This window comes from Megascapheus bottae, chromosome 30 (assembly GCF_031878675.1).
Source record: "Megascapheus bottae isolate mThoBot1 chromosome 30, mThoBot2.hap1, whole genome shotgun sequence".
Classification (NCBI taxonomy): domain Eukaryota; kingdom Metazoa; phylum Chordata; class Mammalia; order Rodentia; family Geomyidae; genus Megascapheus; species Megascapheus bottae.
This window is the reverse complement of record NC_143538.1, coordinates 1,583,692-1,596,757: the sequence shown is the minus strand read 5'-3', so window position 1 is coordinate 1,596,757 and position 13,066 is coordinate 1,583,692. Positions and strand designations below refer to the sequence as shown.

The following is a 13,066-nucleotide window of genomic DNA, read 5'->3' as shown; positions in this document are numbered from 1 at the left end:
GTCTTGCACTCATGGCCTGGGTGCTGTCCCTTAGGGTTATTTTTTATTTATTTTTTGTGGGTCATGGGGCTTGAACTGAGCCTGGGCACTGTCCCTGAGCTCTTCAGCTCAAGGCTACCATCCTATCCTTGAGCCAAGCCCCACTTCCCATTTTCTAGAGGTTAGTTAGAGATAAGAGTCTCAGGTTCTTTTGTGCCCAGGCTGTCTTTGAACCTTGATCCTCAGATCTCAGCCTCCTGAGTAGCTAGGATAAGAGGTGTGAGCCATTGCCACCGTTTTTTTTTTTTTTTTTGTCATTCCGGGGGCTTGAACTCAGGGCCTGGGCACTGTCCTTGGGCTTTCTTAATGCTAGAGCTCTACCACTTGAACCACAGCACCTGCCTGGCTTTGAACCTCAGTCTCTATATTCCAAATGTACTTAAAATTGTCAGGTGAGTAATGGGAAGAATATTTAGAAGTCTTGGAAACAAAGCATACGAAGAGTAAAGGAGCTGTGTTTTAGAAGAACACACAGTTGAGTTGATCATTCTGTACATATTCCAGGAACTCACTAGCGTCGGAGTTGACACCACTCCCTGAGACATTTCATAGAGGTTTGCACAAACAAGGGCATCTCATTTGAATATCATGGGGGTAAGGACTGGTGTGTTAGCATGGCGGAGAAAACATGTCAAGCGTTATTTGTAAGGGAAGAAATTGAGCTTACAGCAGAGGCAAACAGCAGAAGAAAATGGTGCTGAGACTGGAGGCGTGCAAGTTTGAGAGGGTGTTAAAAAGCAGGAGCTGGTACCTATTCAGGCAAATCAACTGGAGAGGGAGGAGGAGGGCAGGATTGTCTGGCTTCAGTATTTGTTTAGTTATATATTTAGTGATGGTGCTGGGGTTTGATATCAAGGCCTCCTTCTCTCACTTACCTCTTTTTGCGCAATGTTGGTGTTTTACCACTTGAGCCATAGCTCCATTTCTCTCTCCGTGTGTGTGTGTGTGTGTGTGTGTGTGTGTGTGTGTGTGTGTGTGTGTGTGTGTGTGTTTCTGGTTAATTGATGATGAGAGTCTTATGGATTTGCCTTCCAGACTGGCTTTAATCAAAGATCCTTAGATCTCAGCCTCCTGAGTAGCAAGGATTAGAAGATGGGAACCACCAGTGCCAGGCTTTCTCGTTGATTTCTTTTGATTCCTGCTTTCTTAACGAACTCTTAATAAAGTGTCTAAACTCCTTTAGTTTCATGTTTAGGTCAGATTAAATTTGATTCCTGCTGTAGGCCCTTTCCTGAAAGTGAGGAGTTGGGAGTTGGGGTAGCCCTGAATGCACCTAGAGAAGCAAGCAATCAAGTGGACTGTGTTCATTCAGTGAAATGAGATCTTTGTCATTGTTCCCTCTGGAGTATTTTGGGGAGAAAATGCTAGGAAAGTGGACAGTTGTCATTGAAAAGATGATTTCCTGGTGGTTGAATTTGCGGTCATCTGAGCCGGGTAGGAAAAAAATGAACCTGTTACCTCACAAGTAAATTCTTAGGCCCCCTTTCTTCCATCAGGCAAATAAGAAAAACAATTACTGTAGTGGCATCCAGGCACTTCGAGGGTGGGCTGAGTTTGTAATAGGAGAAAAGTTTGTAGGCAGTACTGGATTGAGCTCTTTACTATTCCGCAAGCCCCTGCCCTGATTATGGACCAGACAAAGGGTGGCAAATTTCTTAAATTACCTAAGGAATAAGTCTCTTATAAAATATTCTGTTATTAAAGGGACATGCTAAGCAAGGGATGGGTGGCTTATACCTGCTACTCAGGATGCTGAGATCTGATGATTTTGTTTCGAAGCCAGCTTGGGCAGAAAAGTCCATGAGACACTTATCTCTAATTAATCACCAAAAAGCCAGAAGTGGAGGGGCCCAAAGTTTGGCCTCATGGTAGAGTGCTTGCCTAGCATGCACAAAGACTTGGGTTCAATTTCTCGGTATCACATACATAGAAAAAAGCCAGAAGTGTTGCTGAGGCTCAAGTGAGAAAGTCCAAGGACAGTGAGCAGACCCTGAGCTCAAGCCCAGGACTGGCAAAAAAAAAAAAGCCAGAAGTGGAAATGTGGCTCAAAAGATAGAGCACTAGGTTTGAGCAAATAAGTTCAGAGATAAGTGTCCAGGCCCTGAGTTCAAGCCCTAGGGCCATCACTCAAAAAAGTAGATGGTGGCTGGTTTGCGATTGAAGAATGAAAAGTATTTTAGCAACATATCTGTCCTTGGAAAGTACTGGTATATCAGTCTTTAAGAAGCAAACAATTGTTAGCTTAAGAATTAATGGAGGACTCTTTACATGTCAAGCAGGAGAATAGAAAGGTTTTTACCTTCATTCCAACAGTGCCCTGGTCCCTTCCCTCCTCCCATGCTCAGGGCTTGCTGCTATCTCTGCAGAGTTGAGTGTCAGTTGGCAGAGTTTCTGTGGGCAGGTGGCATGATCCAACCTTCAGTGAGACTTGCCCATCTATCAGAGTTTCCGAGACTGTTGTACAAGACTGTCTATGCCATTATTTCTCTGCCTATTTGGCAAGGAAAAGGGGATGGAAGTATTCTTGAAACATAAGACAAATCAGAGCTGACTTTTCAAATTTACCAGAGAAGAAAATGTAAAGAAATTCTCAGTGATTGTCTAGGAAGAAAAGCCTGGTTTTAGTACCAGGAACAAGAAAAGCTGGTGATGGGGGTGTAAATGGCAGTTGGCTTAATTAAGGATAGTCAAAGAGTCAAAATCGTGTTTCAAGCTGAGAGCTAGATATTCACGCCTGTAATCCTAGCTACTCAGGAGGCTGAGATTTGAGGATTGCAATTCAAGGCCAACCAGGACAGGAAAGTCCATGTAACTCTGACTTCCAATTAACCTCAAAGGCTGGAAGTATAAGTAAGATACAAGAGGTAGAGTGTTAGCACATGAACACACACACACACACACACACACACACACACACACACACACACTGCATTACAGTATCAGCAAAGGAAAAGTTTGTTATTTTCCACCAACTTTAAACTAATAAATAATTATGATTTGTGATTGTGTACCTAGTTGCTTGAAAATGTAAGGTTCCTAGAGGGGGGAATTCCTTGCACTATAAGAAGGGAGAATTTCTGTGGGCTATTTCATTGTCCTTACATGTCAAAGAATGACAGCTCATTTTTCAGTATTTTGCTAAAGAAATAATATGTTTTATAAAACATAGTTGGCCTTTTCACAAGTCAACTAAGAATTACAAATAGCTTGCTTGCTTAATTTGTATGGCTGTATGGCAGTGTTGTTCTGCAGAATCAGTGCATTTGTAGTTGTTGGAAGTATGACAGACAAGTTTTTCTTTTTAAATTCATATCTAAGCAATGGCATAGATAGATGAGTTCTGTGCTGTAATGGGAAGAGTAATCACTCTCAGTCTCAACGTGACTGGTCTTACTGACACTGTTGTGTTAGAAAAAAACCATACCACAGTGTAGGTTTTTAAGTGTCCAAACTCAGTTCCTTTTATTAAGACAAGTATAAGAGAACCACTAAGGCAATTTTTGAATTAGATGGTGATGTACTAGATGACACCTAGGTGTTCTAGGCATTCTTAAACAAGGCAAAGATTGAAATAATAGTTTCTTTTTTTCCTTCCTTCTTCTTTTATATTTATTTATTTATTTATTTTTGGTATGGTTCCTGGGGCTTGAATTTCTTTGAATCAAAACTAGTGCTCTACCACTTGAGCCACAGTGCCACTTGAGCTTTTCTTGAGCAGTTACCCAGCCCGGTCTGGCTTCTAACTGTGGTCTTTAGATCTCAGCTTCCTGAGTAGCTAGGATTACAAGTGGGAGCATGTATGTAAATGCTCAACTGAAATATCAGGTTTTGTTAAAGGAATTTTTTTTTTTAAGCAAAAAGGTAGGTGATAACTAGCTTAACAATGGTGGCTGATTGTCAATTAACCCCAACTCTCCCCACCTCAAAAGAAAGAAAAAATCAATCATGTTTGTGCTTTTACAAAGATAACTATATTTGTGCTGTAAGTTATCCTTATTGGGTCAGAATTTCTTTGTATCATAAACAACTCTAAACTTTTTTATTATGCTTATTCAAAGTCTATTCATTAGCTGGGCACTGGTGGATCCTAACTACTCAGGAAGCTGAGATCTGAGGATTGTGATTGGAAGCCAGCCTGGGCAGAAAAGTTCATAAGACTCTCTCATCTCCAGTAAACTAGGTCATAAGACTCTCATCTCCAATAAACTACACAGAAAAAGCTGCAGATGATGCTGTGGCTCAAGTGGTAGAGAGCCAGACTTGAGCACAAAGAAGCACAGAGACTGTGCCCAGGTCCTGATGACTGGCAAAAAAGGAAAGAAAGGAAGGAAGGGAGGGAGGGGATATTGGCATAGGAAGTCTCCTTTTGATATGATGCCTTAGAAGAGAAGATACTGTGTGGGGTGGGCTATGACAGGGAGTTCCCCCAGGGACTTCTCAAGACTGATAGTCTTTAGCAAAGGACTTGAAGTTCAAGTTTTCTTTATCTGAAATGCTAGGGACCAAAAGTGTTTGGATTATGGATCTTTTAGAATTTAGAATTTTGACTGTTAGTGCGCATATATGTATTATATGAGGAGTCTATAAAAGAAGGCAGAAGGTAGTTTTATAGATTCATTGTGCGTGCCACAGCATTGTTTCTCTGAAGATTAATGTTGAATGACTGGGACAAGATTGAAAGCAGGTAAGTTTATTGGCTTTATTGTTATTTTTAATATTTTAATCTTAGGGCTCTCTAAAATATCCTGCATCATGACTGAAAGATTATTATTTTTTTGAACAGAAAGTAATCCGAAAGGATTGTTATATCGCCATTTTAAGTTCCCAGTACTTGTTATTACAGCCACAGACTCATTTTTCTTTCAGCTATGTGCTGTTTCTTTATGGCATTTTAATAATTCTGTCACCCCTTTAGTAATGTTCTTTCTGAGTTAAACTTGATTCCAATGTGATATGTGTTTTATTGATGATTCTCAAAAAATTACATTATTAAACATTTAATTATTAAATTTTCAAGATAACTTAATCTATGATTTTACATACTCACTGAATTCCTGTGATTAGAGAATATCTCATGGTATTCTATTTGTAATTAATATCCCAACTAAAGGTAATTGAAAGTATCTGAAGCCCCTGGCAAAAATCTGTAATTAGGCGTGCCATTTCTAATTAACTGACTCCTGGTCTCTGGGCCTTTTCCTCTCCATTTGAATGAGTCGCTGTTCCTCCTTAGTGACACCTGTCTCCCCGCCAAGACATTGACTAGTGCCCTGATCACTGCATTGTTCCACAGACAGTGGCTTCCCACAGACTGCGTTGTTAAAATGTGTTTAAGAACACATACCTTGCGGGGTGCTGGTGGTTCACAGCTATAATCCTGCCTCAGAAGATTGAGAGCCGAGGATCGCAGTTCAAAGCCAGCCCAGACAAGAAAGTTCCAGGAAACCAGAAGTGGTGCTGTGGCTCTTTGTGCTAAAGAGCTCAGGGACAGTGCCTAGGGCCCAGAGTTCAAGCCCCATGACTGACCAACCCCAAAAAATATTAATGATTTTTTAATAATAAAAGCATATCAGGCAAGAATCACATGAATGTCTCTGGGAAACAGCAGGTAGGATTTCTCTAATAGGTAGAAAAGGCCTGGCAGTCCCAGTGTATAGTGGGTTAGGAAGTTGTCTTTTTCTCCCAGATACTTTACTTGTTTTTAAAATTTTTAAATGCTTTATTATTATAAAGGTGATGTACAGAGGGGTTACAGTTACCTAAATCAGATAAGGAGTACATTTCCTTTTGACAGTGGCACCCCTTCCCTCGCTCTCTCCCTATTTCTCCCTTCTGCCCCCTTACAGGCTGATGATTCATTTTCTACACAGTGTCCAGTGGGCATCACTGATGCATTTGTGCCCCCTCTGCCCCATCTCTGTGCCCCCTCTTACCCTCCTAAAGACAGAGAAATGAACAACAAAGACAAAAAAGAAAAACAGCAACAAAGAAAAAATAAACCCGTTTCCATTTCTTGGAGATGATGTTAAATAAATATTGTTTTATGTGATGATATCCATAGGCATTTGTACCTGTGTTTCTCCCCTAAGAGTCTTCCCCCTTTGGTCTCACTCTGTGTGAATGTCTAGAGTCCTGTATAATTTATCATGTCCTGGTGTGTTATTTTAGATCTAGTTTCTACATAGGAGAGAAAGCATGTGCCATTGGTCTCTCTGAGTTCAGCTTACCTTCCTTAACATGATTGGTTCCCTGCAAATGGCATAATATTATTCTTTCTAATGGTTGCGTAAAATTCCATTGTGTATAGGTACCACTTAATTTGTATAAATATCTATTGAAGTCATACTTATATTTTAAAATGGATCCATTTTAGATAGAGCCGTGTGTGATAGTTATTTTCCTCAATGACACCTACATCATTTTAGTCACGGGAACAGAAGGAACTAAAGGAATATGTTATAGTTCTGGGCTACACTGAACATTGATTGAAATTGTGCAATTAAAACCTCTCCCCTGATGCACTGAGAGTCTCCTAATGAGAAAACACAGATTCAAATAGAATTAGGATGGCAGCTTTTTTTAATGACACAAAAAGCCCATGAGGCTTTTGGGCTGACATCAGGAAACTAATTTTGCTTAATGGCTATAGAGGCCTACATACTTAAATGTGCAGAAAATGCACTAAATTACTGGCCTGTCACATCCGGTTCCCTGTCATCTTTTATCTGAATAGCAGCCTTTGTTTCCTGAGGGCCAGGAGCAAGAATGTGAACCCATTCAAGGTTGTTTTGTACATGTTGGAATAATTCAATTTAAAGCCGTCTAAATATAGCAAATGAACAAGAACAGAACAATGCATCTTCTTACACTCTTGGGCTTAGGAACACATCTGTGGATATCTCTTCTCATTACTGAGAGCTCCTGGACTATGTCAAGTATTTGTAGTGATACAGGGTGTGTGTGTGTGTGTGTGTGTGTGTGTGTGTGTGTGTGTGTGTGTGTGTGTTCATGTTCTGGTCCTGGGGCTGGAGCTCGGGGCCTGGGCACTATCCCAGACATTTTTTGCCCAAGGCTAGCTACTCTACCATTTGAGCCATATCTTCACTTCTGGCTTTTTGGTAGTTAATTGGCAGTAATAGTCACACATACTTTCCTACCTGAGCTGGCTTTTGACTGCCATCCTCAGATCTTGGCCTCCTGAATAGCCAGGATTATAGGCCCATGTTAGTATCTGGCTAGTTTAAGTTTTTTGATGGTTTCCTCCTTCCCTTCCTCCCTCCTTCCCTCCTTCCCTTTCTTCCTCCCTTCCTCCCTTCCTTCCCAGTCCTAGGGCTTGAACTCAGGGCCTGGGCACTATTCTTGGACACTTTTTGCTCAGAGTTAGCACTCTGCCATTTGTGCAACAGTACTACTTCTGGCTTTTCCTGTGTATGTGGTACCAAGGAATCGAACCCAGAGCTTTCCTGCATGTTAGACGAGCACTCTATCACTAGGCTATGCTCCTGGCCTGGATGGTTGCATTTTATAACACTCAATCTTACTTAGTTACCTATTTCCTATTACTCTGAATAACTAGGAAAGTTTGAATAGTCCAGTATAATTAATACAGCAAGTTTTTACATAGCAACTAGTATTTAAAATGAACAAAATACCAACTTTTCTCCCTCGAGAATGAGTTACTTAGAATGGAAACAAAATGGTTAACATATAAAAGCTTTCAGCTCTTTAGGTGTGCTTAAGGTTGTCAAAATAAAAATCAGTCTTAAGTGCACATCACTTACTGGGTTTTGCCAGGTGTGTTATATTTTTGTTCACAATAGCCATCTTGAAATGTATGCATAAATAGCCCATCCAGTTTTTGAATATTGATGCCTCAATTAGCATATTAAATAGGTGGCTTTTGGTCACTTCTCATCCAGTAATGTGACTAGGAAAAGGACATTAGGAGTTCGGCCAGTCAGGGCAGCCGACTTCTAACGTGCCTTTTGTTCCCTCGCCCAATCTGCTGCCAGCATTCCAACATCTGCCTGTCAGCATCTCAGGCAAAGGGGTTCCCAGAGTGCCAGGACTGCACTTGAACTAAGGGCCTCGAGCTCTTGCTAGGCTTCTTTGCTCAAGGCTAGTGCTCTGCCACTTGAGCCACATCTCTGCTCTGGGCTTTTTGCTGGTTAGTTGGAGATAAAGAGTGCCTTGGACTTTGTGCCTAAGCTAGCATCTCTTGAGTGGCTGGGATTACAGATGTGTTCATCACGCCTGACTGTTAGGCTTTTGTTGCTGTAGTTGTTCTTTTTGGCAGTACTGGGGCTTGAACTCAAGTTCTGACTCTTGCTAGGCAGGTGCTCTATTGCTGAACCATTCCCCCAGGCCCAGAGGTGACATCTTTCTCTCTGGAATTTCTTTTTTTTCTTTTTGTGGGTCATGGGGCTTGAACTCGGCCTGGGCGTTGTCCCTGATCTCTGCAACTCAAGGCTACAACCCTTCCCTTGAGCCAAGCCCCACTTCCCATTTTGTACAGGTTAATTAGAGATAAGAGTCTCAGGTCCTTTTGTGCCTGGGCTGGCTTTGTACCTTGATCGAGTAGCTGGATTACAGGCGTGAGCCACTGCGTCCAGCTGAATTACTTTAACTGATGATTATAGCTTTCAGGATATGTTTTTGATGTTTGTGTATTTGAACTATGCTTCCTATTGGACTATAAGTAACTTAAAGGTATGGTGGGAGAACCTTGGAAGATAAATTGGATAGAGGGGCGGGGAATTTGGCCTAGTGATAGAGTGCCTGCCTAAGAACAAAGCCCTGGGTTCAATTCCTTGGTACCACATACACAGAAAAAGCTGAAAATGGCATTGTGGCTCAAGTGGTAGAGCTCTAGCCTTGAGAAAGCACAAAGACAGTGCTTAGGCCCTGAGTTCAAGCCCCAGGACCGTCACACACATACAAAGTTGGATAGATGAGGAGGGAAGGCCTGGCCCTGGGAGAGAAGAAAAGTTTCATAAAACAAAGTTCTCAGGAATGCTAAACAGAGTCATTTGCTTAATTTAGACACTTGTGAATGAGTAGTAAAGGAGGATGTTGGGGAGATCGGGGATGACCTTTGGTGCAGCTAAGCTGATGCAAGAGGAAGATTCTCAGCGACTTCCTCTGTGTTTGATTAGCTGAGTGTAAGAAAGACTCAGTGGAGAGTTGGAGGATAGCGCATTTGCTGTACCATGCCCCTCTTTTATTGCTCCATCACTCCACTAAAATGGTAGCATCGTGATGAGATGCAAAGTATATTGAACCCAGGAGATAGTAGACCTAGAAACTGGAGCCTCTGGGGCTCAGGCCTCTCCTTTGTAATATAACAGGAGGGGCGGTGTCCCAGCCCTTGCTTCCATGCTTCTGTGCTCAGCTGCAGAGGCACTCTTGTTTATCTCTGGAGGCCTGTTTCATCAGTGTATGAATTATTTAGCTCAAAGGTCAGCAAACTTTTTTCTTCTATAAAGGTCCAAATAATAAATATTTGAAGCTCTGTAGTCAGAGAATACCTCTACTGCATTTCCATGTGTTTGTTTAAAGCCTTAAAAAAAATGTAAAAAGTTACCACGCACCAATGGCTCGCGCCTGTAATCCTAACTTCTCGGGAGGCTGAGATTGAGGTTTACGGTTTGAAGGCGGCCCTGGCAGGAAAGTTAATGAGATTCTTGACACCAACAGACTACTCAAAATCTATGGAGCTGTGATTCTGGTGGTAGAGCACTAGCCTTAAGCAAATAAATAAATAAAAATGCTTGGCATAAAAAAGGGAAAAATGCAGGCATGGGTGGCTCATGCCTGTTCTACCTACCTATGCAGGAGGCTGAGATGTGAAGATGGAGGTTTGAAGCCAGCACAGGCAGTAAAGTCTATGAGGTTCTTTTTTCTAACAAACTACTCCAGGAAATCCAGAAATGGAGGTTTGGCTCAAGTAGTAAAGTACTAGCCTTGACTAAAAGAAGCTCAAGGACAATGCCCAGGCCTTGAGCTCGGGCATGTATGTTCATCTCCCCCCCCCCCCCCCCCACACACACACACTCACACACTCTCAAAAGTGAAAAGCATTCTTAAGGGCCAGACAAAAACAGACCACAAGCTGGATTAGCTGTAGTTTGATCCCTGACTTATTTGGTTTTTGGTGTTTATTACTGAACGTCTAGAATTTAGAAACCAAGACTGACTTGGTTGGTAATGCTTGCTTATGTGAGTCGTATTTGCATTGTCTTGGATATTTCATTCTCTTAAAATCAAGAAAGTGATGTCAGATTCAGTGGATCATTTCGGCCATCCTGCCTACTCAGGATGTGGAGATTGCTGGGGTGTGGGGCTGGAGGGAATCAATCATGGTTCCAGGTCAGCCCAGGCTATGAGCTAGCAAAACCATCTCTCCAGTAAGCTGGGCATGGAGCACATGCCTCGGGGTTGTCCCAGCCAAGGGGAGTTATAGATAGGGCGGTGGGCCATACTTGCAGGGACAATGGCATCAGACCTCAGGCCTCAGTTTTGTTGTTTTGGCTAAAAGCATGAACGCTGAGGACATGGCTCAAGCAATAGAGTACCCTTAAAAAAAAGAGAGAGAGAAAAGGAAAAGAGGTAGTACTGAAAATTCTTAGTCTTATTCATTTTGTTTCAGATTGTCCCTCATTTCTCAGGGCCTTGAAAATTCGTTGATGTCTGAGACTCTGTTACAGACATTTTTTTTTTAAGAACATTTTAATGGCTCTTAGTATAAATTATGTACTTTATTAAATTTTACTATAAATTATGCACAATTTAATACTACTTTTTTTTCTTTTTCCTGGAATTTGTTTCAATAAATAGTACTTTAAATGTTCAGAGAAGTTACACCTTTGGGCTTCTTCCCTAGGGTATCTTCCTTTGGTCTAACTATATGTGAATACATTTTAATATAGCTAAAGTTCAAGTAGCAAACTTGAGACAACAACATATGGTTCTAATTAATCACAGTGATTTAGTTTCAGTGGTCATTTCTGGTTTATACTTTATATTCTCATTTGGTTTTTGCTTTACCTATATTCCATATTGTTGTATAGGAATGTCAGATTTTTCTTTGCCGAAAAGTTAATATATACTGTGTGTGTGGGGATGTACATGTGTACACATATATTTGTCAATTGTAGATTATTATATTTATCTGAAATTTTTGTGTGATACGGGTATTTGAACTCAGGGCTTTGTGTTCTCTAGTCAGATGCTCTATCACTTGAGCTATCACCAGCCTAGTTTAATGCTTCATTGTTCTAGTTTTCATTTGTGGTAATTCATTTATATTCTTTTAAATTCTGCTTTAAAGCAAGTATTTTCTTCCTAGCACCGAGCCACACCTCCAGCCCTGACATTTGCTTGTTATTTTTGAGATAGGATCTGGCTTCCTTTCCTGGGTGTGTGTGTGTGTCTGTCTGGGCCAGATCCCAGAGCCTAGGGTAACAATTTGCATTCCATCACACCCAATTCATCCTGGAGAAAATGCCTTCCCAGGCTAGTCTTGAACTGTGATCCCAACAGTCTCAGCTTCCCAAGTAACTAGAATTACACAGATGAGCCACTGACACCCAGCCTAGCAGAAATGATCAGTCCTTGACTCCCAGAGAATGACTTAAACACAAAAATTTAAGGGACAAATAAGCAGGGTTTCCTACTGAAAGAATTAGACCTCTACTGAGATTGAGTTGTATTGACTTTGACTCTTTTTCCTTCTTCATTTCAAGGGAACTTGCCTAACCTGGGACTTCTGCTGTAGATGTTTCTTGGTGGTTTGTCTAGAAGCCTAAGGTGAGATATTTTATATTTAAGTTGTCCATTTAAATCTATTTTCTGTTGAAAAAGTTGCTTCTGAAAATTTTAAGTCAATGCCAATGTCTTTTCCTCTGATCATTTTAACAGGAAACATATACTTACAAAGCTACATGTTAGGGTAATCTGATAGGAATGATTAGAAGAAGTAGTCTGGTTCTGGCACTGCGATACTTATTACAATGAAACATTTTTATTATTGTTATAAAGGTGACATATGGAATTAAGATGTGTATATGTGTGCGAGCACACGCGTGCGCCAATTCTGGAACTTAAACGTGGGGCCTGAGCACTGTCCTTGGACTTTCTCAAGGCGGGGGCTCTTCCACTTGAACCGTAGCACCACTTCTACTTCTGGCTTTTTTCTCTGTATGTGGTACCTAGCAATGTGATCTTCGTGCATGCAAGGCAAGCAAGCACTCTACCACTAGGCCAAACTCCCAGCCCCCTTAAGACACTTCTAAGTGAAAATGTCCATTGTATGTATGTATATATTCAGGTATTTAGTGCTGGTATCAGGCTTGAACTCAGGACCTCACACTCCAGCTTGGTTTTTATGTTCAAGGCTACCTCTCTACACCTCCATTCTGGCTTTTTTGCAGTTTTTTCTGTCTTTGAACCACGAACCTCAGATCTCAGCTTGCTGAATAGCTAGGACTTCAGGGGCAAGCCACCAATGCCTGGTTTCCATTAAGTTTTTCATAATAAAAAATATAGAGCTCATACTACTGTTTTCTGATATACACTGAGGGAAATCCTAGCATTTTATTCAGTTATTCTTCATAGTTCTTAATTATATTCTTCATAGGTTAAAAAAGACCCTACAGTTTTAATAGGACAGTTAGTTTCTGTTCTCTCAGAATTGATTCCTTTAACAATTTCCTTTTATTTGTGAGGATTATGGAATAACAAGTACCCATTTGGTAATATTTTGTCTTCATGATCTTTTACAAAAGGCTTCCATAAGTAACCCTCTTTTCTAGAGGTCAGATCGCAGCTCTTTGCACTCTCTTTACCTGTCTTAGCTCAAGTCTTCATTTAATTTTTAAAAATTTATTCTTTTCCTTTTATGAATCTTCTTACAAATGGGCCATTAAGAGACGTTTATAAATGTCTCTCGTGTGCTCTTTTCACCTTGCATACAGCGACTTCTAAGCTGTGCTTGTCACTGTCATCGGGATTTTTTTTTTTTTTCCTA

The 13,066-nt window shown here is 41.0% G+C and overlaps 1 long non-coding RNA gene across 1 annotated transcript in view; it reads left to right on the top strand.

Annotated features, from left to right (window-relative positions):
• LOC150044084 (uncharacterized) overlaps window positions 1–13,066 on the top strand; it is a 93,563-nt gene that overhangs the window by 30,778 nt on the left and 49,719 nt on the right. The window contains exon 2 of the long non-coding RNA XR_016533187.1: window positions 11,784–11,847. This is a non-coding gene — a long non-coding RNA (uncharacterized LOC150044084). The remainder of the gene's footprint in view (window positions 1–11,783; window positions 11,848–13,066) is intronic.